This window comes from Talpa occidentalis, unplaced genomic scaffold (genome assembly GCF_014898055.3).
Source record: "Talpa occidentalis isolate TD23 unplaced genomic scaffold, MPIMG_talOcc4v2.1 talOcc4.2, whole genome shotgun sequence".
NCBI classification, from domain to species: domain Eukaryota; kingdom Metazoa; phylum Chordata; class Mammalia; order Eulipotyphla; family Talpidae; genus Talpa; species Talpa occidentalis.
Genome location: NW_023602073.1, coordinates 101,265,567 through 101,291,805, shown reverse-complemented (window position 1 = coordinate 101,291,805; position 26,239 = coordinate 101,265,567). Strand labels below are relative to the sequence as shown.

The 26,239-nt window shown below is 39.0% G+C and overlaps 1 protein-coding gene across 2 annotated transcripts in view; it reads left to right on the top strand.

Annotated features, from left to right (window-relative positions):
• The window catches only part of GPR63 (G protein-coupled receptor 63), a 61,586-nt gene that overhangs the window by 11,966 nt on the left and 23,381 nt on the right, over positions 1-26,239 (top strand). The window contains exon 1 of one of the 2 annotated variants that reach the window (XM_037520126.2): positions 8,830-8,964. The exons of the other annotated variant lie outside the window; for it this stretch is intronic. The gene's annotated coding sequence lies outside the window, so the exon portion shown is untranslated. Of the gene's footprint in view, positions 1-8,829; positions 8,965-26,239 lie in introns of those variants that run through there. 2 annotated transcript variants of the gene reach the window in all.

The window sequence follows — 26,239 nt, the reverse complement described above, 5'->3', positions numbered from 1 at the left end:
TAGTTCAGGGTCAATTAGAAAGTTGGTTTTAAAAAATAACATTTTAGGACAACTTTCTAAACTTTCTAAAAGGAGCATAGGATAATAATGTTTCTACACTGGGCTTCTAAATTTATTAATCACTTTTTTCATTATTTCTCCTTTCATTTTTTTTAAAAGATTTGTTTATTTATTTTATGCATAGAAGAACTGGGGTATAGGCCAGAGGCATCCCAGGGAGGTGTGGTGAGAGGGTTCACCAGAGATAGTGGGAAGCAGAACAGGTGGATGCACTGAAATACACTGCTAAGGGGAGCAGTGGGCAAGACAGGAGAGGTCTGCTGTGCCATATGTGGGTCAGCTCCCTTGCAGGGGATAGAACTCAGGCCACAGTGGTCATAGCATAATAGCTCTGAGACTTAACCCCTCTGCCACCAGGGAGGACTACCTTTCATTTTGTTTTGCAAGATTATAAAATTCTGCAGCCCCCCTGGTGGCACAAGAGGTTAAGACACAGCACTATGAAACTATCCGCAGCCACCGCAGCACCGAGTTCCCTCCCTGGCCAGGGAGGTGACCCAAATGGCACAGCAGGCCTCTCCTGACTCGCCCGCTGCTCCCCTCAGCAGTGTATTTCAGTCAATCACCTACTCTGTTTCCCACTGTCTCTGGTGAATCCTCTTACTCTCCCCAACAACTCTGGCCAGTACCCCAGTTCTTGTATGTATAAATAAATAAATCTTAAAAAAATAATAAAATTTTTAGTTTGTACCTCTGATGGCATTTTTGTTTTACATATAACTGACATACCTTAGCCATATCTCACAAAATTAGCAATAATTCACTTATAGAATCTAATACTTAGTCTATAATCTGATTTCTCTGTATCAATGGTTCTTTTCACAGTTTATTTAAAACTTTTCATAGTTTATTCAAAACAGAGTACAAAATCTACATATTGCATTTCATTATTATGATTCTTTAATATCTTTTATTCCTTTACAACCTGCCCTGTGGTTTTTGTTTTTTTTTAATGCCATTGATTTGGTAGAGAAATCAGGACATTTTTCTTATTAAATGTTTGACATTCTGAATTTGACTGATTGCTCCCTTGGCGTGTTTTTTAAACTTGATCTCCTGTCCCCTCTATTTCCTGTTAGGTCTAGAGATTTGATTAGATTCAGATTTAGTTTCTTGGGCAAAATGACCTCATAGTCATTCTGGTGGTACTTCTACTTTTGTCATATTATGATGCTATAATGTTGGACTTTCATATTTTTTTCCTTGTTTTAGTTGTTCTTGAATTGGGCCTGGGATTCCAAGCACCGTGAGAGTTTCTCTCTGTTCTTGTCTTGTCAAGGAAATAATTCAACATCAAGACCAGAGTTATGCACAAAAGCAAGAGATTTACTGGTAGATAAGAAGAAGGACAGGAAAGCTCTCTGAGCAGTGGGGTCCTGAATGGGTTGGCAAGAAGGGATCAAGGGATCAAGAAGCAGGTATTTATATGGCTATAGTGGGTATAGGGTGGGGGTTCAGCAGGGTGTTTCTGTGTTGAGTCTCTTCCTGGTTGGTTGGTACCTGTGGGGTCTCCTAGGTTACTGAGGCCCACTGAGTCTCTCAGGTTACCTGGTCCACTTACCCCAAACCAGCTTCGGTCTGTTGCTTTAGCATTGTGTTATTGTGTTCTGAACATTCCATTTTTAATTGGGTTGGTGGCACCCTGACTCCATCTGATTGTTTCTCAATCAGGTTGATAAATGGTCTTGGGACACCTGGACTTGGGGGAGGAGGGTGGGGCACACTTTCCTGGTTCCAACCAATTGTTCCTTGTTCAGATTGATAAATGGTCTTGGGACATCTGGGCTTGGTAGCTTGGGGCACAATGTTCCTAACTACAACCTGAACTCATTTTCCTAACTTCACTCTCTCTTTGGTAAGTTTCAAAGTAATGCAATTTTTTAAAAGTTGATATTTTCAGAGAAAATATGACTGGACAGAATACTCGTGGTTCTGAGATTCTTGGACAATTTGTATTTGAAGAAACTTCTACTTTCTAAACAAAAGGATTTATTGCATGGGGAAAAATGTCTAATTTATGACACTTAGGCATTATTGAATGTAAAAATACAAAAATCACATCACTAATAACAATATTTAGAAGCTACACTGTTTAGAGTCAGGATGAAACTGAAATTTAATGAGTCATTTGCTAATTATTTAGATTATGGATTTCCAATGTCATTTTCTTGGACCTTTTCATCTTCCTTAGGGAGATTTTGATGGTGTTTTACTGCTACTTAACTTCTCTAGAAGCTACTGTATGCTGATAAATGACCATACATTGTACATTTGGAGAGACACATAAGAGATTATGACTCAGAACCCACGCTGTGTTACTGACTGAGATAAACCATGAACCTTTTGCACTGCAGTTGGAGATTTTCAGAGCAGAAAGCAGTTAAATTCTGCTTACTATCTAGCATAATATATCTTGCTTGGGAAAGAAATAGAAATAGAAATCATGAAGGTCAATGTGCCTACTGAAGAGACAGTGTATCCTCACACTTTTCAGGTGCTAGATGTGTTCTGCTATGGGTCCAGCTCAGGGGTTCCCAGTCATGGTAACCCCTGGGCATCTTTTAAACTCAGGGCTGCCCAATCTCTACCCCAGAACTGAGTCTGGGTCTCTGAGGGTGGAACCCAGACATTCACTGTATTTTTTAAAAAGTTCAAGTGATTCTAATATACTGTGAGTGTTGAAAACTATCCAATCTGCCAGCAAGTAAGAGATACCATTTTATTTATTTTAATTTTTTTAAAGATTTATTTATGTATGCATACAAGTTCTGGGGTACAGGCCAGAGGTGTGGAGGGTGAGAGGATTCACCAGAGACAGAGGGGGGAGCAGAACAGGCAGATTGACTGAAATACACTGCTGAGGGGAGCAGCGGGCAAGTCAGGAGAGGTCTGCTGTGCCATTTGGGTCACCTCCCTGGCTAGGGATGGAACTCGTGCTGCAGTGGTTGCGGATAGCTTCATAGTGCTGTGTCTTAACCACTTGCACCACCAGGGAGGCCCCAAGAGATACCATTTTATAGGTCTTACTTTGTGCAGAGATCTGTGCTGAAAATCTCTTGCACGCAAGGAATTGAAAGGTGTTCTTTGCTTAATGTTTTGCTGCAAAACAGTTTCTCATCCAGTCCCTCTGACTTTTGAACTGTTTTGAACATGACCTAAAGTAAGACATGAAATTTAAACCATAACTGGGCCTCCCTGGTGACACAGGCAGTTGAGCACAGTGCTGTGAAGCTGTGCGCCACGTCTTCAGTGTGGGTTCAATGCCAGCCAGCTAGCGAGATACCCACATGTGCATCAGACCTCTCCTGTCTTGCCTGCTGCTCCCTTCAGCAGTATATTTCAGTCAGTCTGCCTGTTCTGTTCCCCGTTCTGTCTCTGGTGAATCCTCTCACCCTCCTGCACATCTGTCCTGTACCCTGGTTCTTATATAAATAAATAAATCTTTAAAAAAAAAAAAAGAAATTTAAACCATAACTGAGAACACATAATAAAATGCAAGTTTAATGAATAACTCTTAATATTATGATGCACTCTGATGTTTATTTTATTTAATTAAGCAAATACTGGTTCAAAACCCACTAAAAATTTTCATCACTTGCAGTTTGAAACACGCTTCTGAATCATGACAGTACAGATCTTCTTTCTGTTCTAACACATGGCAAGACCTTTTCTCTACCAATACCTCCTCACTTTCCCCATCTCTTCCCTTTGTTTTCTCACCTGGAAAGCCCATTCTTTTTTCTCTGCATTTTTGCTAGTCCATCCAGTTAGTTTCTGGCTAAATTGTGCTTCTCATACTATTCTAGTTCATATTACCTCTTATTTCAATGTCTGTAGTTACAACACAGCACTCATCACATATCTTTACACTAAATGATATATGCTATGATGCTCTGTGATTGTCTCATATCTTAAATGGTTAAATCTCTTTGACTAAATTTAATCTATTTGAGGATAGTGACCATATTCTATGCTTTTGCTTTTGTAGTTTTTGAAATGTCTAGCACAGAGCTGAGCACATGACAGGTGCTAAAAACAGTTATGTAACCCTAGATAAATCCATTTCTGAGCTTTCCTGTCTTCATCCCTGAAATAAAAATGCATTTTTAGTTTAATTCTAAAATCTCTTCCAGTTTTATATCTACTTTTGTTATATATAAAGACTTCTATGAAAGCAGAAGGTAAGAAACAAATTACTTAACATTTTTTATTAGCAACTACAAGAAAAATTCTTGTGTGGGAAGACAAAAGGCTGAAACATTGGCATTTTTGTCAAGCAAAATATAAAACTCCTCTGTGCTATCTCTGCAAAAGATAAAGAAGAATATATTGGAGTTTGAAAATGAAGTCAGGTCCTGTGTCACTGGGATACTGAAATGGGATTACTCACAGGCTGCATTTCCTTTTCAAGTTGAGTGACTATATATAGAACAAGAAATTTCCATGGAATCTTATCAAGTTGAATTGATTATGTAATATCACAAAGCATAACAGTGAATGTGGGGTTAGAGGTGTGTGAAGGTAGAGTTATCATGGTTTAGGATAAAAAGTATTGAATACAGTTCATATAAGGCCCACATTTATTGTTTGCTTGCAGGAGATTTGTCTAACATCACTGAGGACTTTCCCAGTGACTTTCTGATGTCAATGATGAGCCTGGATCAATTACTTACAGTCCCCTGACGAGGGGCTGCTGGCATAGGAGTCAGAAGGATAGTGAATCTCTTTGGTTGTTGTGGTAGTGATGGTATAATGTGTGTGTGTGTGCGCGCACACACATTGGGGAATGGGAGACTGTGGGTAATTGGTCATCTATGGTCTCTACCTAATTCATTTCTTCTTTATTAACAACACTGTTTTCCTTTGGGGAATCTCCTCTCTCCCACTCAGTCATTATGATTTGGATGTGCATTGGTGGGGTGGAAAGGAGGCAGTAAATCTGCCACTTACATTTTTAAGACAAAGACAAATGACCTAAACTGGCAGTGTATATTCCAAACCATGGTTACAGTGATTCATTCAAGATGGCACACAATCCAAGGGGGTCCAGTCAGACTCATTCCATGGCCTGTTCTCTTACTAATGGGATCAGTTACTAAGGAGATTGGATGTAAGCCTGGAACTATAGGTCTAGGCCTTGAAAAGAAAATAAAACAGATACATTAAAAGCACAGCCAAATGAGAGAAACTGAGTCCTGATGTTCTTGGAGCATCTGGAGGAAGAAAAGGACTTTTAAAAACAAACCTCATGTTTTTTGCCAGCTCTACTTTTGGAATTTATAAGCTTGTGAGGCAATAAATTCTAGCCCATTCACTATAAGTTTTCTTAAGTTAGTTTGAGTTGGGTACCTATTACATAAAACTATCCTGGCAATATAGAGTTTATTATAAAACCAGGATCTCTTCATTCTTGCTTACTGCTAAATTCCTCTGCCATGTCCAGGCAGGATCATGTCTCTTGCTTTTATAGAACCCAAGGAGACTTATTTTCTCTCCATTTGGCAACTAGTTTTCCAATCTTTTGCATATTGTCACCTGCTCTCTACTTCTACAAGTCAAAATGGGTGCTACATCACAGCTGCAGGTGGCAGGAGAGGAGGAACTGAGGTCTAGTTTCAAGCTACTAATGCAAGTGCTTTTGTGTAAATTAGAAAACACCACTTCCTCTCATCCTGCCTTCTCCACCAACTTTGGAGACCAGGTTCCATCTTCACCTGAATTGTCTGTCTACCTCCAAATCAGCCAGAGGACATTGCAGGGTACAAATGACACAGCACTCTAGTGAGGCCCTACAGGTAAGATGCAAGAAGTTGGAGCCATGAGGAAAAAAAAAAACAATTCATTTTTGGTTCATGCCCACTGTTATTGTGGTTTACTCCTAGGGTGAAGATAGCTGCTGATACTGTGTATCTCCAGGGCATTCACGCACTGGGTTTACCCCACTGTGGTCTCAGCAGTGATCACAAATGTTGACGATAGCTGGAAAAACATTATCTCCTGTCACTTGAAATCAGCTTTTCTCAGTATCATTTAGATCTTTTGGCAGTATGTTTTGGGGGAGAGAGGACATCCTCCATTCTATTTGACTCTTTATAGCCAGTATTTGTTGATGAATGTCAGCAGTTCAAGAAATCCAGGTGGAGATCACTTGGCAACTGGCCATTGGAAGAGAAGAGGGAACAGGATAAAAGCAAGGCCATTAGCAAATCTTGTGACAACTTCAGGGGTCAGTCTAGAGGCCACTGGTCTTTAATCGGTTTCCTGCACTCCTGAGGAAGACCTTCATCACTGTGTTGGATCTGAAGGAAGAATTCCAGAAAACAGGAGAGGAAACACAGTTTTGTGTGTGTGGTTTTTTTTTTTAAAGATTTTTTTTTTTTAAGATTTATTTGTTTTTATACAAGAACCAGGGTACAGGCCAGATGCGTGGGAGGGTATTCACCAGAGACAGAGCGGGGAGCAGAACAGGCAGACCGACAACATACACTGCTGAGGGGAGCAGCGGGAGAGACAGGAGAGGTCCACCGCGCCATGTGGGATTCTCACCAGTCGGCCAGGATCAAACCCGCACTGCAGAGGCTGTGGACAGCTTCACAGTGCGGCGCTCAACCGCCTGCGCCACCAGGGAGGCCCAGGAAACACAGTTTTAATGTGCAGTCCAGCATACCTTTCCTTTGGGGGCTCTGGGACGGGCTTTGCCGCATTGTGAGGGGGAAACTGTGACCCTAAAAGGGATGCAGGCATTTAGGAATGGGGTAAGTCTCCATGGATTGAGGTGATGTGCAAGCCAAGGACGAGGACAGCCAAGGTGGTACCCCATGTGGGGTCTGAAGCCCTGCCTTTCCTACCCTCAGTGTCCTTGTCCAGGTAGAGGTGCGACTAGACCTGACTAGAGTAAGTTGAGCAGCCAGAAAAGGACCAGTTTAGCAGCAGCCAGGGCTATTCCTAATGGTGGCTCCAGGGAGCAATACTTCTCTACTTGTTCCGTTTCCCTTCCTCTTTTTTTCTTTATAACTTTTGTGTGTTGTAATTAACCCGCTGTGTTACAATCCATTGCAAGGGCAGGTGTGATTGACTACTAAGTCCTTTACTTTAGTTCCGCATCAGCAAAATGTCCCTGGTGTCCTGGGTCCTCTGAAGACCTGATGAGGGGAGATCCGAGCTGAATGCCCATTTCATTTGACCCCCAGCTGATGCCTGGCCCTTCTGTGGCATCATGTGCTCTGGAACTCCCAGACCCGAAAGGAGACCTTTGTGTAATTATGCTGTGGGGAAGTCAGCTGATGGAAACCAAACTAGCAGCTGAGAGCAGCCATTAGAGACATGGAATCTAGAAGTGTTTAGAAGCTTAACATCTAAGCTGGGGCCTCCCCTAGTGGTGCAGGCAATAGAGCGCTGCGCTGTGGGGCTGTCTGCAGCCTCTGCAGTGCAGGTTCGATCCTGACCAGCCGGTGAGATTCCCACATGGCACAGCAGACCTCTCCTGTCTCACCTGCTGCTCCCCTCAGCAGTGTATTTTGTCAGTCTGCCTGTTCTGTTCCCTGCTCTGTCTCTAGTGAGTCCTCTCACCCTCCCGCACATCTGGCCTGTACCCTGGTTCTTGTATAAATAAATAAACAAACAAACAAACAAATAGATAAATAAATAAATAAATCTTAAAAAAATAGTGATATCCTTTTAAAAAAAATCTAAGCTGGGAAAAATGATGTATGGATAATACATAAGGAGACAAAATGCAAAACGGTGGGGCTTTATGACCTACCTCTGAAGGCTGATCTCACTGATCTGACAGCAAATTGTTTTGATTTTTGGCTGTAACATTTCAGTTTAGTTCTCAACTCTCTTCATTATCATTAGGTACTGACATTGTTTGTATTTTTATTATCATGAAGTTCAGCTTCTAAGAATAAGATGTAGAATTTTGTTTAGGCTTTGCCTTTAATGGTCTTTCCAAGTCAGTTTGCCTGTTCTGTTCCCCGCTCTGTCTCTGGTGAATCCTCTCACCCTTCCCCGCATCTGGCCTGTACCCCAGCTCTTGTATAAATAATAAAAAAAAATCTTTTTTTTTGAAAAAAAGTATTTATGCATACAAAAACTGGAGTTTAGGCCAGAGGTGTGAGAGGGTGAGAGGATTCACCAGAGACAGAGTGGGGAACAGAACAGATAGACTGACTGAAATACACTGCTGAGGGAAGCAGCGGGCGAGTCAGGAGAGGTCTGCTGCGCCATGTGGGTCTCTCCCTGACCGGGGATCGAACTCGTGCTGCAGTGCCTGCGGATAACTTCATAGGCTGCGTCTCAACCCCCTGCACCACCAGGGAGGCCCCACTTGTGTTCAATTAAAAGTTTGTGACTATAGAATTTTATTAGACAGCATTTTGGCCTATGCAATTTTGTTTCACCCATGAATGTAATTTCCTTTATATTTGGTTTGACTATAATGGGACTGAATTCACGTGTGGATAGTGGAATCAGGTCATTGCTTTATAAAATGGTGCTACTTATCTGTTGGTATCAACAGATACCAACAAAAATAAAAAAAAAAAACCCCAAAGCTATTTTCTTAAAATATTTACCCCTCCCTCTTGCCTTGCCCCTCCCCCTGGCTCTTCCTCCCCCTCCCGTCCGAAAATTCGGCGGGCGCCTTTAAGAGGGAGCTTTGCTTACCCTGGGGGCGGGCACCCCTCGGCTGGTCGGGCGGCGGCGGCGCTGGGCGACCGTGCGCCTCACTTTCTCCCCAGCTCCGCTGCCTGCGCCTCCTGTGCCGCCGCGTCCGCCGCCTCCAAGCGGGGCTTCTGCCGCGGGGGCGCGGAGGGCGATGTCAGGAAAGTTCCGGGAGGGACTGGCGGGGGCCATGCTCCCCGAGCTCTTCTGCGGGCGCCCGCGCGCACCCCTTTGTATGAGGTGAGACTTGGGGTCCTCGGCCCCCGGGACAGGTAGCCGCCCGCGGCGGGGCGCTTTGAGCCTCGGCGCTGGGGAGGGTGTGCGGCTGGGCGGGAAGAAGGTGTGGCGGAGAAGAAGGCAGGGGGCCCCCGAAGTTGTGTGGGAGACGCTTGGATTTTCGCGAAGATATTTGCGGCTGGATCTGACTTATTTCTGCAGCCGGCCCCAGACGGGGTGGGGGCCCGGCCGGGACTCGGTTTCCCCGGGTGCCGCCTGGCCTAGCCCCCCGACACCCCCTGTTCCCCCATTCCCTGCCCGCTGGCGCTGTGAGGCCTTCTAGGAAACCCGTCGGCTGCAGGTTGGCACCCCACCACGCCAGTTGTTCGCTGCGGGGGCTCTCCTGGAGGGGCTCTGGGCCAGGAGTGAGAGGAAGGGGGTAGAATCCTCTTGAACTTTTGCAATGTGGTCGCGTCACTCTTGAGGGGTGAAATTCACCCGATTTGCCCAAGTTGGAAGGCTCCTGGCGAGCCCCAGCAGTTCCCAGAGCTTGCCTCTTCCATGTGGGTGAGCTTGCGGCGCTGTGTGTCTGTCTTTCAGCCTTGGGAGATTTATTTCAGCGTCGTCCTGATTTGAGTCCTCCTTCCCCGTCCCCTTTGGGAAACATTCTTTTTTTTTTTTTTTAAAGAAAAAAAATATACGGAGGCTCAGGGCACTAAAAGAAAACCCCCCACCCCATGTACATTCAGTGACTTTACCCTACCCCCCTCAGGGATGACCCAAATTTTCAAAGAGATCGTTTCGTCCCTGATGAAACATTTGGAGTCTCACACTCAAAAAAAAAAAAAAAAAAAAAAAAAAAAAAAATACAGGTAATCCCCATAGTAGGATGCAGTTTATCAGTAGGCAGGATTAAGTTTTAACCATTTTATCTTTGTTTATTGGTGGATTTGGTTTTCATTATGCCCTAGACTTAGAAGGCTCCAACTAATTTTAGGAGTAGTATTTCTAAGAATCATAAATAAAACCAGACGTTTCATGTATAGTCAGTCCAACATTGCTTCAGATGGTTTTACTCTGGAATGAGGTATGTAATACATGTAATTATTGGATGACTCCTAATATATAAGTACATTTATTGCACAAATGGGTAAGTTCGTTTTTTCATGTGGTCCTGTGGATGAAGGAAGCCAGATTTCTCACACTCCCAGGTTTCCACTGCACCTTTCTGTTCCTGCTTTCCATCTTCTCCACTCACATTGTGTACCATTTGATTTCACTTACAAATCAAAAGCGCTGATTAGAAGTCCCTATGTTTTGTGAAGTGTTGCATAGCCAGAATTTTAGTGACATAAATGACTACATCATCCAGATTATTTTGAAAAAATAAATATAGAATGTAGGAGCTTCTTTAAACAGTATCTTGAAGTATTTAAATTCTCAGGCATATGATTTACATAAAATTTTATGAGTGAAACATATACTACCAGAAAGGACAGAGAATATTGTGGAGTCTTATTTATTACAGTGGGGAAGTTTTGAAAGAAAATTATTACAAAGTAACCATTTATATTACAACATTTTGTTTGGGAGATAGATTTTTATCCCTGAGCATAATTTTGTCACTCTGTTGTCAAATATGCCAGGATCAAAACTTAAAATAAAAATAACTCACCATCTTAGACATTTTCTGAAAATTTGTGGCAAACTGAACATTCAAGAAAAAGAATTTGCTTAGAAAATGTCACATACTTAAAGTCCTGACTGTAATTACTATTTTGCCTTAAGGTTGTTGGACTCCAGGCAAGAAAGTACACATTCCAAAATAATTTGGGGTTCTAAGGTAGATGCAGCTTATTTCCTAGAATTGTACTTATTAATAAAGAGTTCCTAGAGATTCTATATGTGGTTTATTTGGAGATGATTATGAATGATTTTTTTTTTTTTTAAGATTTATTTATTTATTTTATACAAGCACTGAGTACATTCAGAAGCACGGGAGGGTGAGAGAATAAACCAGAGCCAGAGCAGGGAACAGAACAGGCAGACTGTCTAAGTACACTGCTGAGGGGAGCAGCGGGCGGCAGGAGAGGTCTGCGCACCATGTGGGACCCTTGCCGGCGGCTGGGGATCAAACTGGTGCTGCAGAGGCTGTGGGCAGCTTCGCAGCCCAGCGCTCAACTGCTGCGCCACCTGGGAGGCCCTAAATGATTCTTTTTGAAATTAAATGTATCACTTATATCATAAAGTACAATCTCTCTCTCTCTACATACCCACATATATTTATATATGATATATATTGTATGTAGATAAATGCATCTGTATATTTATAGCAAAGAAAATTGTTCAGGTGCTTGATAATAAACATACTTTAAGCACAGCAGTTCTAAAAGATTAGAAACTAAAAATAGTTCCTGCTGAGGCTTGTCGTCTCTTCAGGATTTTCATCAATATCAGTTAAGTTAAAAAATAATGTTTTCCAACATGTTCTTACCAGGCTTGGATAAAGGGGCCATATGCCAGTGATCCGAACTACATATTTATCAAAGTGAACTGAATTAGCCCATTAATGGATGATTAAATCAGAAAGTTCCTAAGCTTCAATAAGAGGAATCCTTAGATAAAATTTTAATTGTAAATATAGTGTTTCCTTTTTTTAACACTACAAAAATGAACTTCAGGGCACTGCCTATAGGTTTGGTACTCAAAGAGTAGACCACAAACGAATGGAAGGCCAACTTTTTGGTAATCCAGTTTGTGAAATGTTATCTTAGTGTTTGATTTGGAAGAGGTATACATTAATGCTTGGGAAAATAATACCTATAAATGATACCTGTAATAAATACCACAAGCAGAACTTTGGTATATGTCTTATATTACATAGCTGAAGCTGCTATGTTTCAGCATATGTATAAAATTAGAGATGAAATGAAATTTTTTAGACTGACTTCTGCTTAGTTTGCTTGGCATTTACTAGAAATATACTTATATTTGCTACACATGTTCTTTGTTGAATGTAGCAATTTTTTCCTTCTTTTACAATTATGGCTTGTATTTAGGGTGAGTTCTTAGAGTTTACTTGAAACAGACAGTAACATGCCACAGAGTTTGTGGGTTTTTTTTTTAACCTTTCAAAAAATAACATTTGAAATGTTTGACTATTGAGCCTGAGATCACAGACTTTCAGAACTGATGGGATGTTGGTCAATTATAGTTTCAGCTTCCTGAGAATTTTTTTTTAAGATTTATTTATTTATACAAGAACTGTGGTACAAGCCAGATTTGCGGGAGGGTGAGAAGATTCACCAGAGACAGAGCGGGGAACAGAACAGGCAGACTGATGAAATACACTGCAGAGGGGAGCAACCAGCTAGACAGGAGAGGTCTGCTGTGCCATGTGGGTTTCTCCTGGGCGGGCGGGGATCTAATCTGCTCTGCAGAGGCTGCAGACAGCTTCACAGTGCACAGCTTCACAGTGCAGTGTGCAACTGCCTGTGCCACCAGGGAGGCCCATTCCTGAGAATTTTTCATGAAGGTCAGATGTGGTCCTACCAGGGCAGTGTTTCTGGACTGAGATCCCTTTTCTGGAGTAAATGCTGCACTGTATCTCTCTAGCCTAGTAATTTCTGGATGCACAACTACTAGGGCAAATTATGATACATATAATGTGATTGAAAATTCAAACTGATTAGCTATTTAATGATAGTAGGTATTAGTTATTACTTTGTTTGACCTGGATTGTTATTTTTAGCAGTTGTTATTTTTAGCTTTTTAACTATACACTAAAATATGAAACTCATTTAAAAAAAATGTCAGATGTGGTCCTAATATGAACTAGATGATCCACAAAATAGGTACTTTTACAACCACAAAACATGGAGAACATTCCAAATAATTTGCAGTGTGGGCAGCCCAACATGCTTTAGTGTTGTTTAGTTGGCTTGAGGCAATGTGCCATGCTTATAAAAAATGATTTCTGAGGTTGACAGCAAGCTGTTTCAGACTTTGAGTTTGACACATAGGATAAAGTCCCTTTAGCCTCTATGTCAGTAAATATGAACAAGATTGGTAAAAGCAATTTGTTTCCGTTTGTGTAACAGAAGATTCAGAAATCTTAAGCATGAAACTCTAGGTTAATATATTGGAAATCTCACTCATGTTTATTACAAATGTAATGAGTTGAGAGCGTTGTATTTTGACAAAGCTGTCAGGTTTGGGGCAAAAGAGAGTATATTTACAATTAGGAAGGTAATCTAGCAGTCACCTGTTAAAATTAATAAAAATAATTGACTACAGTGATTTTCAAATGCTTAATGATACAGATTGGGCTTGTTCAGTCGACAGAAGAAGTTGACTAAGAAGTTTTGGTTGAAACCCCAAAAAGCAATGTAAAGCTTATAATGATACAAGGATTTCAACTGAAAATAATCTAAGAGTAAGCCTATTAACATATATGCCAGGTACCATATATCTGGCTGGGGATTTTTTTAATCTAAATTGAGCATGTTAGGTTTATCACTTCTAAAGGATCTGCTTTGGGGAGGTGGTGTAGAAGGGATTTGATTCTTTATTTTAGATGTTACCTTTCAAAGGAAGATGCCATCACTTCCTTCTTTTTTAAAAACAAAAGAAAATGCATCAGTAATTTTAGAGAAAGAACATTTGCAGGCATTGTGGTGCAGAAGGGATTTGAGGATTTGATTCTTTATTTTAGATGTTACCTTTCAAAGGGAGGTGCCATCACTTCCTTCTTTTTTGAAAACAAAAGCAAATGCATCCGTAATTTTAGAGAAAGAACATTTGCAGGCTTTTAAAAGATGCTTGAGGTTTGGATGAGAGTAAGTATTTTAACTGAAAATTACTGAAGAATTAGTTAACATCCGTGCTAGGTGTTTGGCACAGTGCCTGACTGGGAGTGTCTGTTGCAGGTTTTTTCCTCTAAGAAGGTCCTGTGCAGATACACATTCAAAGGGAGTTGGAGTAGAAAGGGGCTCTTTCAGGCATTGCATCCATTGCCTTCCAGAGGGAAGAATGTTTACCTAAGTAGACTTCTAACAAAATACATTCTTTTCATCATTGTAGCTCATTTTTTTTTTTTTTCAATTCTTTCAGGCTGTATATGAAGTAGTCTGCCTTCTTGCTCCTTTTTGATTACCCTCACACCAACTGTCCAGCACTAGCAGAAAGTGTTCTTTAAGTCTTTTAGTTCATTCCCACAGATTGCTTCAATGTTTGAAGGGTCTCTTCTTTTGAATTACTGTATTCTTTGATGATATATATGAATTTTGAATTTAAAGTTCCCCCATTTTCCATGATAGGTCTTGGTAAATATGTGCCTGTTTAACAGAGTAATGATGGTGGTAGCGCCTCCTTTTTGGTTCTATGTATTTTACATATAGTTGCTATTGTAAGCTTCTAAGTCTTTATTCTTATATATTATTAATAATATAATTAATAATATAAATAATATTAATAATATATTATTATAAAATAATATATATTTTTCTTAATATGGAGGTGATATGTGTTCATTATAAAAGATTTAGGAGTTCCAAACAAGCAGAAAAATCAAAAGAAAAAAATATTTTAATTTCTAAAAATGACACTTGGTCAAATATACTGTTAAGGGGTATTTGTCATTGTATGTCAGTTTTCAAAAGTATAAGCATAAGGTTCCCATGATATCCTTTGATCTCTTTAGTCACTACTTTATCTGTGAAATGTCCCATTTATTTTTTCAACTCCTCACATTGCTAATTTGTGTCTCTCTTCAATCTTGAGATGTATTTCTCTTACTCTGCTCAAAAAAACAACTTTTTGCTTTGCTGGTCATTTCTAATAAGTGCTTATTTTATAACTTTTTCATTTTTGCTCTTTTATTTTCCTCCATGTTTTTAGGTTTATTCTACTGTTATTCTAATTCCTTAGATTGGATGCTTAGCTCATTAAATTATGAGTCTGATTTCACAAGATGACAGTAAATTTCCCATAATTTGAGACTTTGACTGCTTATCTGAAGTTTTTATGTGGTATCTTTGTGTTGATACGGTTCTAAATATTTGCTGTGATTTCTTTGATCCTGAATTATTGTCTTCTAATTTCCATACACATTTTATTATTGTTGATTTCTAACCTGCTTGTGATATGGTCAGAGCAGGTGGTCTGTGTCATACAAGTTGCTGAGGTTAGTTTTCTGGGCTAGGGCAAGTGTTCTCTTTTTATTACTCTATATGTAGCTTGAAAATTATTTTATTCTCCAGTCTTTGGGTACAATGTTCCATGTGTATCTCTAAGAGGAAATGTTAATGGTGCTATTTAAATGTTCTTTATCCTTATTGATGGTTTTGTCTATTTGATCATTCAGTTACTGAGAAATTACAGTGATGGGTTTGTCAATTTCATTTAGATAATTCACCTTTTGCTTCTTGTGTTTTGAGGTTTGTTATTAAGTGCATTTAACATTAGATTTTTGAATAACCTTTGGTAAATAAAACTTTTAATATACATAATCACCTAAATCTCTAACAGTGCTGTTTGATGTCTTTTTTCTTTGTATTAATAAAACAATATAGGGATCGCTTTAGATAGTGTTTCTACTGATATATTTTTCTCTATTCTTTGACTTTCAAATTGGATCTATGCTCTTATGTTTTTAGATACATCTCTTGTAAATAACATAGCTGGATCTTTGCTTTTTTTTTTTAAGATTTTATTTATTTTTTTAAGTAGAAGAACTGGGGTACAGGCCAGAGGTGTGAAGATGAGAGGATTCACCAGAGATCGAGTGGGTAGCAGAACAGGCAGATCTACTGAAATACACCTCTGAGGGAAGCAGTGACAAGACAGAAGAGGTCCACTGTGCCATGTGGATTAGCTCCCTTGCAGGGATTGATCTTGTGCTGTAGTGGCTTCTGGTAAATTCATAGTACTGAGACTTAACCCCTTGCACCACCAGGGAGGCCCTGGATCTTTACTTTTAATTGGAGAGTTTAGTCTTTGTATTTAGAATTAAGATTGATATGTTTTGATTTATTTTTATAATACTATTATGTATTTTTTTCCTGCTTCCTGTGTCCTTCTAGTCTCCTTTCTTCCCTTCTTTTTAAGATTGATTTTTCCTTGTCATTATTATTTTTATTTTTGAAGACTATTTTTTATAATTTTTATTTAGGAAACTGGCTATAATAAAGTCTGTATCTGTTCTTCTAGTGTTTACCAAGGCAGTTTTCAGTGCATACTCATCTCTATCTAGCCAAAAGTTAATCAGTATCTTTGGCTTCTGTTAAGGACTGAATTATACCTCCTTTCTGTTCCTTTTCCCAACCCCCATTAATTCATATGTTGAAGCCCTAAAGCCTTATGTGACTACATTTGGAGAATGGGTTCAAAGGAGGGAATTCCCTGCTGTTCCTCTCAGCAGTGTATTTAAGTAGATCTGCTTGTTCTTCTCCCCACTCTGTCTCTGATGAATCCTCTCAGCCCATACACCTCTGGCCTACACCCCAGTTCTTGTATGCATAAATAAATAAAAATACATCTTTCAAAAAAAGCACAACAAAACAAACAAAAAAAGGAGGGAATTAAGGGTAAATGAAGTCATACAGGGGAGGTCCTAATCCCTTATGAGTGGTGTCCTTACAAGAGGAGATAGAAGACACCAGAGATGTCTTCTCTGTGTGTACACAGAGGAAAGGCTATGTGAGGACACAGTGAGAGGGAGCTATCTGTAAGCAAGGAAGAGAGACTTCATTGAAACCAGCCCTGCCAACACCTTGATTTTGCTCTTCTAGCCTTCAGAACTGTGAAAAAATAAATTTCTGTTGTTAAAGTCACCTATCTATGTTATTTTGTTAAAACAGTCTTAGCAAACTAATCCACTCTCCTTTTAAAAAAAGGCAAATCCCTAAGTTTTTTTTTAATAAATAAGTTAGGAATTTTTTTTTAAAGATTCATTTATTCATACAAGAATTGGGTACAAGCCAGAGGTGTGGGAGTCTGAGGGGATTCACCAGAGACAGTGGGGAGCAGAACAGGCAGATTCACTGAAATACACTGCTAAGGGGAGCAGTGGGCGAGACAGGAGAGGTCTGCCATGCCATGTGGGTATCCCCCTGGCGGGCTGGGAATTGAACTGGCACCACAGGGGCTGCAGACAGCTTCACAGCGCTGCACTCAATCCTCTGCGCCACGGGAGAAGCCCCTAAGAATTTTTTAACTCTTTTAATACTCACTTCCAACTTATGCGTTATTGCCTTTGAGTACTTTAGTTATAACCTGTTTTTTTCTCATGTAAATTAGACATTGTTTTTATTTGTTATATACAACATTGGTTATATTTAGCCATGTATTTGTCAATATGTTTTCTAAACATTCCTTTTTGTATATCAGGGATAATTTGTTTTCTGCCCCTGAAGTGCATCCTTTGATTTTCATTTATTGTGTTTCTGTAGGTATGTATGTCTGTGTAAGAGAGAGATAAGAGATAGATTGATTTTTGTTAGTGTGTGACAGTCCTTTTATTTCACATTCTTACTTGAAACAGAAACTCCGTGAACATTGAATTCTATTTTGACCGTTATTTTCTTTCTGCATTTTTTGAACTCCAAATTTTTGAACACATATTCCATTGTGTTCTGAATATAAATTATTGCCATTGAGAATTAAACTGTCGATTTAATTTCTTTTCCTTTGTGGGAAAATCTGTCTTATCCCTCTGGTTCCTTCTAAGATCTTTTAAAGATGATCAGGTATTTTCCTTCTCCTTAAATATATACATATTCTCTCTCCCTCCCTCTCCCTTTCTCTCTCTCTCTGCCTCATTCCCTCCTTTTCTTTCTAGGTTCCAATATGGATGCTTTTAAGTATGATTTTTTAAAAAAGTCCTGCTTGACATTAGATAGGATAGACTTGAGGACTGGCATCTTCATCTTTCAAGAATTATGAAACTTTGGCTTACTGTCTTTTTGAATATTTTCTCTTTATTAATTTTGTGATTACCTTCTGGAACTCCAATTGCATTCTTGTTACACATTCTGTGTTAGTATTTGTCCCGTCTCTTTTTTGACTTAGCTTTTATGACTTACCAACTTGTTTTCTGTTGATTATACTTAGGAAATGTTCCAATTTCAGTTTATTAATTCACTTCATCTGTATCTAATATTCCACTTAGTTGATTTCATTTTTAATACAATTGTATTTTTCATTTCTAGAACTGTATTTGATCCTTTTTCATATGCGCTTGTCTCTGGCTCATTATTTTGACCATTTGTTCTGTTTTTCCATCTAATAACTTATAACTGAAGTCTTAAGGTGAACCTGTTTCTCCCTCCTCTCCTCTCTCCCCAGTCACTCAGGTTGCTTTGATCATTTTGAGGTTTTACAAAATCTGACTCTGAGCAGCTTATTTCCTCAGAATTTATCTATGGTAATTCTTTGAGGCCTCAGTTGAATGTGATTTCCCATAGAGGGGAACTATATTTTGTTTCTAGTACTAGCTTGAACTTTCTATTTACCTGGGCTAGTTTGTAGCTACAAATATTTTGGGGAGATTATTTTCCCTCATCCATTTAGCCCCAGGATTAGGATTATAACTTGTACTTTTTTTTTTTTTTCTGTTCTATTCAGCCCAGAGCAGTTTATTTCTTGTTCACCTTTAACCACACAAACTTGCCTCTTGGGAGAGTTCTGTAATCCTAACTCAAATAATTTAAATGTGACTATACTAAAGAAACTTGCTTGTGAGATTATAGACATGTAAAGGATACAATGTCATTATTAAATAGGTTAATATGCAAACTTAACTAACCACTGTAGGGTATTTGCTGATGGGAAAAAAAGGAAATATGAATGTGTGAAGATACTCTAACAAAATGCATGCTTTCTACTTAATTCCAGTTTTATAATTTGTCCTTTTCCTTTGCTTATAAATCTGAAAATTCTGTGTTGGATGTTGTTATTAGCACTTTTGTCTTCCTGAGACCTAAACATTGCTTACCGTCATTTAGTACTTTAGTTTTGTAGTCTGTTTTTAAGAAGTTAGTGCAGGTACCTTAGATTATTTGGTTTCATAATGGAGCTTGAAAGACACTGCCAGTCACATTTAGTTTTCTGTTGCTTCAGATTTCCGGGCCTTACCTTTAAATAGTAGTAGGCCTGGTATACTCTGTCTGCCAGCAGCAGCCTCTGCCAAGTGCTGCTTGTAAGGGTTGCTCTAAGGAACCTTGGAGATAGCCCTTTCCAGTGTCAGATTTTATGCTGTTCCCAGTCTTAGGCTCTGAAGAGATATATGGGTGCCTTTGGAAAGCCCCAGAGCACAGTGGTCAGAATATACATTAACCAAGTCATCAGTCATATCCACACAATTCCAGAGTACAAAGAGCTGTGACTAAGGCCCTGTGTAGGACCAAGTTCAAGTTCTGTGGCCTCCAGGAGATCCACATCCCCCCCCAGACTGGGGCTTTGTCAAGTTAAAGGTGGGTGAATTTGAAGACAGAACTGAAAAGTAGGTCATGCCCGATGACTGGAAGGTCAAATACATCCTTAATTGTGCCCCCTGAACAAATGGAGGCCCTGCACTCAGGGGAGCCTCAAAGCCATACTTTCTTTATATATACCCACCAATAAATACTTCTTCCTATAGTAAATAAATAAATAAACTTGTAGTAGGGGAAGTTAAAAAGCTACCCATGGTCTGTGTTGCTTTTATTTATACTCTCAAAAGCAAGTTGAAGATGGCAAGCTGCAGGGTTCTTCTGGGGAGGTCACTTTTGAAAGGAATAATTTTGCTATGCTTATTTCAGATGGTAACATCTTAGTAAACATCTTAAGAAACATTTAGTTTTTCTCTTTTTTCATATAATATACTCAACTTTTTTCTTTTAACTCTTCATAGTGTAGATATGTGGGTGCAGCTGTGGTTTTAATGAACAGTTAGCATTTAATAAGAACCTTAGCATTTATATCTCTCAGAACCCCGTTACTGTGGATTAGTAATACAAATTTAGATACAGTGATAAAATGAAGCCAAGATCAAACAAAAAAATGAGACATAATATAGTCAACTTGGTTACCTTTGGATAATTATTCCATTCTTCTGTGATAATTATGTCATAAAATTAATATTTTACTATTTACCATGTTCATGTTCTTTTTATGAAATAATTTTTCTTTTGCACCCTGATTTTTAAACTTTAAAACTTTCCTTATCTTGCATGAAGCAGGCAGCACCAGAATAGAAACCATCTCTGAAATTCGTTCCCTAGAATCTCATTCTAGTAAGTCTTTGCTGAGCTCTAGATTCTAGGTTGGAATAAAGTTCCAGGAAAAGATCTCTGGTAATTATTTTTTAGTGGATAGAGGGGGAACACTCATATCAAAAGCCACATTATATAAGATAGCCATTTAGTTTATGGCCCTTATAGGAAGGGACTTTCTCTTTTATATAAACTTGAGACTGGGAACTATTCACTGAACACTGTCCCTCCCAGAATCTATTTTAAATTCTGTTTATTCAATTCTAATAAAATAAATATTCTGCATATAAGAATTTTCACATTTATTTCATAAACCATAGACTGTATATATGGGCCATTCTAAAGCAATGGTTCTTGCCATTATTGAATGTATATTGAGGACACACACACAAGTATGCGCACGTACATGCCACTTAGTCTCACTCACTGAGATCAAGTGAGAAGTGGGAATGAGTAAAGCATAATAACATTGGAAAAACTCACATAATTATGGCAGTATTTAGTATGTTTTCCACATTTTTATGTTTAAGAGGAAATCAGGAATTGCTATTCTGATCATTGCATGTACAATTGACATTGGACCCAAAGTGAATTCCCTTTGGGTTCTTGGTCTTACCAGTTGTGTGGTGATTACATCAGCACTTTTGAACTTTGCCAGGCTTTTTCTGATGCCTTAGTCTTTGAGCAGAGGACCAGAGGACTAGCAGCCATACTTTTACTGAACGGTAACATCATTGTGGTACAATCAATGGGGAACCTGGTATTAAACCACCACAATCTCAACCTAAACCCTTTCTTCCTGTGATTTTAGATTCACGGTAAAAAATTGTTTTTCGGTTTTTAGAATACAGCCATGTTATCCCCTTGATTTTGTTTTTATTTCTAAAGGTTCAAAATGAATATTGCAGATTTTCCAATTTTTTTTTTCTAAAGCTTTTTTTTTTTTTTGAGGTGGGTGGTGGTTATTGGGCGGTGATATTTACTACTCTGAATTTAGAATGACAATTATGTAGCCATTTTCACTAAAAGTAATCCTGGATGCAGAGTAAACTTTTAAAACTTAAAACTACTGAAAATTAAAATTTAGAAATAATAATAGAGATGGAAATAAATTTGGCTTAGAGGAAATAATCATTTTTGTGAATGAACTCTCCTTTATGGCAGAATTTAGTAGAGTCCTTCAGTTAATAATATGTCAAGAAGTATTTTCTTAGTTTAAAATTTGCTAACAATTTGGTTTTAGATTTTTTCAGTATCACATGTATTTTGTAAAATTTTATTCTTTTTAAAAAATGTTTATTTATTTATGCATACAGGAGCTGGGATACAGGCAGAGATGCGGTGGGGGGGGTGAGAAGATTCACTGGAGACAGAGTGGGGAACAGAACAGGCAGATTGACTGAAGTACACTGCTGAGGGGTGCAGTGGGCGAGTCAGGAGAGGTCTGCTGCACCATGTGGGTTGCTCCCTGGCCGGCCGGGGATCGAACCTGTGCTGCAGAGGCTGCGGATTGCTTCATAGTGCGGCACTTAACCCGTTGTGCCACCGGGGAGGCCCAAATTTTATTTATTCTTGAAAAATTTATGTTTATAACCTTTATTTTATCTCTTACTCCCTATGATCTCCTTACTGCTAGCCCTTCCCCACCAGAAAATAAACCCAAATACAAAATGAAATATAAATTCAAAATCAAAACTTACTAGTATTCGGCCTAGTAGTTTTAGTTCATTTTAGTGGGTATCATCATAGAGCATTAAGTTTTGAAAACATTGCAAGAAAAGGAGGAATTATGTTTTTTTTCTATTTGCTGATCTTGGAACCTAGGTTTGTCTTCACAGCACAAACAAGATGGTGTAATCCGGTGGGTAGGGTGTGTTTGATGTTTCAGAGTTCTCCAGAGAAACAGAGATATTGATGATATATTATAAGGAATTGAATCAAACAATTATGGAAGCTGAGAAGTCTCAGCACCTGCGGTCTTTAAGCTAGAAACCCAGGAAAGCGGAGGGTATAGTTTTAAGAACTGGAGAGCCAATTATGAAAGTACCAAGTTGAGGGTATACTGATGTCTCAGCTCAGTCAGAGTTTGAATTCCCCATTCCTTTATCTTTTTGTTCTGTTAAGACCCTAAAAGGATTGAATGATCTCCACCCACCTTGGAGAGGGTACTTGGTGCAACTCAGCCTATCAATTCAAATGTTGATTTGAATTGATAGAAATAATTGCTCAGAAATAATTTTTGAACTGGGGATCCTATGTTTCAGTCAAGATGACACATAAAATCAGCCATCACAATGAAACTCAACCCTAAATCTGTGAGCTACCTAAAATCAGGAGATAAATCTGTTTTTCTTCATTGACTGCCTGGTTTAGTCAGAAGCTGGCTGAGAGCAGGTGCTTAATAAATGTTTGTTGAAGGAAGAAAGGCAATGAATTTAAAGAAGTGTATAAGTCAAGGTGAAAGTGTTTGTTGAAGATTTATATCAGATACATAAATGGCCTGGTGGGGAGGCAGTATCCGGGCAGGTATGCAAGGGAAGGTCATTTCACTCAGCACATGACGATTGTTGACATTTCCTTTATCTTTTTTTGGTGGTCACTTTGAATACTAAAATGAAATTCGTCATAATTTTTTTTTAACTCTAAGTATTTTAAGTATGACCTTTAGAGTTTTCATAATCTTCCCAAGTTAACCTGAATTATTTTGATCATGGCAGTGAATTAAGATCAAGACAGATTTGACATTATTTCTGAGGATGAGTCAAGGCTGCTCTTCAGCAATCCTATTTTGAAATGACATACTAAAAGCAGAATGATCTTTACTTTTGTGCTGTTTCTCTTGTGTTATTTGTTAGCGTCCCACTCATAAAAAAAATCAGTAATTCTGCATTTTCCCTTGTTTGTTATTGGAGGTACTAAGTAATGAATTATATTTACAATACAGAGGGACCAAGGACTTTAGCATATTTTTTTTTCTTCTTTTAACGTTATGGTTGACTATTCTATCTGCAATTAAGAGACTTTTGAGGTCTCTGGTAAAATTTCTATTGTACTAAATGACAAAAAGTGTTCAGTTGATGCCAGTGAGGTGGATGGCAAGGTGGTATAGGTAGTCTTACAGATTATTTTATGCCCAGAAGTAGTGTTTTAACCATCTCAAGCAGAGACACTCTCCAGATGTGTAGGCAGAAAGAGGAGGCCATGGTGTAAGCCTATGTGTCCCACACTTGTTTTTAGTAGACAGATCGTATGTCATATGAGTCTCGGGCAATTAGGACAGAGCCTGCACATGGGTGACATTTCTGTTGAGTTGACTTGATTGGAGTTCTCACAGGCACTCATGTCAATATCAAAAAGTATCCTTATGAAAAACAAGAAAAATATATCATAGTTACGTACAGAGAGATAGGAATCAACTGGACACCATTGTAGTGAAGTATTTCTGCAAGGTCTAGGAAGGAGTATAGAGACTTCCATCACGTGTGAAGCAGTGAAAGAACAAGAGAAGCTGCATGTCTTTTGTTCTGTAAAGAAGATACTAAAAGTCACTCTTCTGCATTAAAGGAAGTAGACTTTGGAGTGGAGAAGGTCAGAGAAAGAGAAACGAAATACCATGTGAAACTCACAATGCAGAAACTTGAAGGAAGAAACAATCTTAAATTCAGTTTGGTGTGAGATATGGAAAATAATGTTTTGCAAAGGTGATCATGAGGAATCCTGAGTGTCACTTTGAAGTGCTGGTTTTGTAGAGGACCTGGCTTTCTTTTCTGGCCCAAATAGAACTGCTATCTCATGTTTGTTGAGCACTGACTATATATACTAAAACTTTGCATTTGCTGTTACTTTGCATTTACGTTTGTTTAGTGCAGTACTTTATGAACAAAGGTGCACTATGATCACCTTCATTTTTTGCGAGAAGTAACAGAGGGATTTTAGTCATCCCAGTGACTCACGTTTTATAAAGGCAATCAGGTATTCTGACCACTGCTAAGATGGACACAGTGGGGATGTAGAGGAAGAACATGGAAGTGCTTAGAAAGCCAGTTGTGGCCCTGACTGCCTTCTCATTTTCTACCAAGTACATGCCAAGGTCTTTTGTAGCAAGAAGCAATGGAGAAGAGAGTACTTGCATTTTAGGAATATGATACATGGTGGTGAGAACATTTAGTTTTGATTAGACAGGCTTATTTTAAGGCATCGTGCTAACTGTGTCTATTAAAGAAAAATTAAATGTCTAACAGTGACATAGATATGCATATGAGGATAAGATGGGTTGCAGAAGACAACAGGTTTAAAAAGTAGAATGGCAAGCTGAACTGTACCCAGAAATTCAGGTGGCTCTAAAGCTGGATTAAAATGAAAACAGGGCCTCCCCCATGGCACAACAGGTTGAGCGCAGCACTGTGAAGCTGTCCGCAGTCTCTGAAGCGAGGGTTCGATTCCTGGCCGGGACAGACTTCCCCTGCCTCGCCCGCTGATACCCTCAGCAGTGTCTTCAGTCCATCTGCCTGTTCTGCTCCCTGCTCTGTCTCTGGTGAACTCTCTCACCTTCCCGCACCTCTGGTCTGTACCCCAGTTCTTGTATAAATAAATAAATCTTTAAAAAAATGAAAACAAAAGAAAAATCTTTTGTGGACTTCATGAATGTAAACAAAAATAAGCAGGGGTTTTTCTTTTTTTTTTGTTTTTCTTTAAAATTGCATTGATTCTCAGGGGATGTTTGTGTTTGTGGTGATATCACCTCAGAGAGGTGATAAAAAAATTAATATGAAAAGGGTAGGCACTGTGTTTTAGATTAATAGGTACATAATTAGAGAAAATGTAGGTACTTTAAAAAAGTAGTGACTACATAAACTACCTTATTTAAATTTTGTGCTTTGGGGGATACTCAAATGTCTGTTACGCCTTTTTCTGGTGAAAGTACATTACTTTTTTCTTTTTTAAGATTTATTTATTAATTTGTAGAAGAACTGGGGTGTAGGCCAGAGGTACAGGGGCTGAGAGGATTCACCAGAGACAGAGTGGGGAGCAGAACAGGTGGAGTGACTGAAATACATTGCTGGGTGGGGGGGAGCATGAGACAGGAGATGTCTGCTGTGCCATATGGGTCAGCTTCCTGACCAGAAATCAAACTCATGCTGCAGTGGCTGCAGATTGCTTCATAGGCTTTGTCTTAACCCTTGCGCCACCAGGCAGGCCTGAAAGTACATTTCTTGAATAATAACATGACATTTGCCTAAAGGAAAAGGTGCATTTGAGTAATTCCTCTTGTTACCAATTTCCAAATTTTTAAATATTTTTATTATGTTCTACCCAGACAACAAGCATAATGAGATAGGCAGAAGAATGTCTCTTTTGTTTCCTTGTTGTCTCTCCTAAGGAGTAAAGAGTAAAGTCTTCTTTAAAGAAATATGCCTTATGGTTATTAAAAGGAAAATTCAATGTATACTTATATGAAATGTACAAGAGTAATTTTTTTCCTGGTATAAAAAAATTAAGTACTCATTTTATAGGATTTAAAAAACAGAAAAGTAAGGAAAAATATTTATCACTGATAATCTTATTGGTCAGGGACTTACCTTAATATTTTCATGTTTCCTTTCAATCCCTTTTAAAAATTAAAAAAAGGGCCTCCCCTGGTGGCGCAGGCAGTTGAGCGCAGCTCTGTGAAGCTGTCCGTAGCCTCTGCAGTGCCGGTTCGATCCCAGCCGGCCGGCGAGGGCCCCACATGGCGCAGCAGACCTCTCCTGTCTCACCTGCTGCTCCCCTCAGCAGTGTATTTCGACAGTCTGCCTGTTCTGTTCCCCACTCTGTCTCTGGTGAATCCTCTCACCCTCCTGCGCATCTGGACTGTACCCCAGTTCTTGTTTAAATAAAAAGAAATGAATCTTAAAAAAATATTTTTAAATAAATAAAAATTTAAAAAAACAGCAGCAAAAGTATACTTTATGTACAGCTTTGTAGTATGTTTTCTTCACTCAACATGCCCTCATATATTCTCATAATATTTAATGCCATTTCTTGTATCTTTAAATACTCTTTAAAAC